This window comes from Chiloscyllium punctatum, unplaced genomic scaffold (genome assembly GCF_047496795.1).
Source record: "Chiloscyllium punctatum isolate Juve2018m unplaced genomic scaffold, sChiPun1.3 scaffold_79, whole genome shotgun sequence".
NCBI lineage: Eukaryota > Metazoa > Chordata > Chondrichthyes > Orectolobiformes > Hemiscylliidae > Chiloscyllium > Chiloscyllium punctatum.
The window spans coordinates 668,458-670,070 of NW_027309813.1; positions in this window are offsets into that span (position 1 = coordinate 668,458).

Here is a 1,613-nt window from a genome sequence, read left to right on the forward strand (position 1 = left end):
TCACTGGGGAATGTCCAGCTGTGAACTATTCTTTTCTGTATAAGGGGAGGCTGATTTAAATTCTCACCGAGCAACTTTCAACCCGAAACAAATGTCCGAGTTACTCTGATTGAATAGTTAATGAACTGCAGATTTGGATTTGGAGAGCAGTGTCTGTGCTGTCTCCGTGGATTAATGAGTTAAAGCGCCTGGTCATAACCAGACCAGGGTGGTGTCAATTCCTGGCCTTGCATGTCCTGTATATTGAAGGTTCGTTACTTAACCATCCCGTAAATGCCATTGTGTTGACCCACCATACCGAAAGAGACGGCTCAGCATCCTTCTGGTGTTTGAGCTCAGCCCATTGGGATTTCATGTTCCCACGTCCTACCGCCTCCTGTGGTCCCATCAGTCAATGCTCGATCTTTCTAATTCCACTTTTATTCTCCCTCCTTCATTCCCACTTTGTTGGGAATAACGAGGTGAGGCAGGAGACATTGCAGATATCCCAGCAATGTTGTGGGAATGGCACACACACTGCAAGATGATACCCCTCCTTTTCTGCTGTCACCATTCATTCGTTCAATTGAAGCAAAGACTTCACTTCAATCGGATAATTGGGGTGAAAGTGTTTTTGTTTGGTGGATGATGAATTCTATTAAGAATTGTAAAAGCTCATCATATTTTGAGTGAAGAGATGTCACCTTACTACAGGCCTCAGTGACATAGACTCTATCCGGAGAATGTGAGTACAGTTCTACACACTCTAGTCAGGGGCGGGGAAAGTCCGTTAGTAGGTCTACTCTCAAACTATCTCCGAATGTCAGACTTTTCAAAGAGCAGGAATAGAAAATAAGGGATATTGATAGACAGAGAGTGGGAGAATGTGGAAGAGAGTGAGGTGGATACACAGAGGAAATGATGGACGAGTCGAGACGCATATTGAGGGCGAGCCTGAAAATAGAAACTCTCCATTTAAAATGGGTGCTCACTGACAGAAAGGGGAATAAAAAAGAACAATTGAAGGCCAGCGTTTCACCAGCTCAAGGCAACGGAATAGAAACTCTCCATTTAAAATGGTTGCTCACTGACAGAAAGGGGAATAAAAAAGAACAATTGAAGGCCAGCGTTTCACCAGCTCAAGGCAACGGAATCAGCATTACACCCGGAAAAGTCGGTTGAAATTCAGAAAGTTGACATTTCTCGGCTAATATAATATTCTGATAAATATGCTGATTTGCTAAGTAAACCTGACAATTACTTGAGCATTAAAACAGTAAAATGCATTACTATCCTGGTTCTGACGATCTGAAACATTAAACCTGTTTTTCTCCACAGATGCTGCCAAGTCTGCCGAGTTTCTCTGTCAATTTCCGTTTCTGATTCAGGTTTCCAGCATTCGCAGTGCTTTGTTTAAAGTTACTCTGTATTAAGTATGGGACAACACTTGATCAATTGTCAGCTCCATACTTCATTCCCTGTTTCGGGAAGGCTGACCCCACGATTAATGGTACGAGGAAAACTCCACTGGCTGCAACAGTGAGAAAACTGAATCCTCACCAGGAGGCGAACAGGGAAAGCAAAAAGAAAAGGCACTGTGTGTTTTCATCAGGAAACCGCTTTTGTCTTTTCAT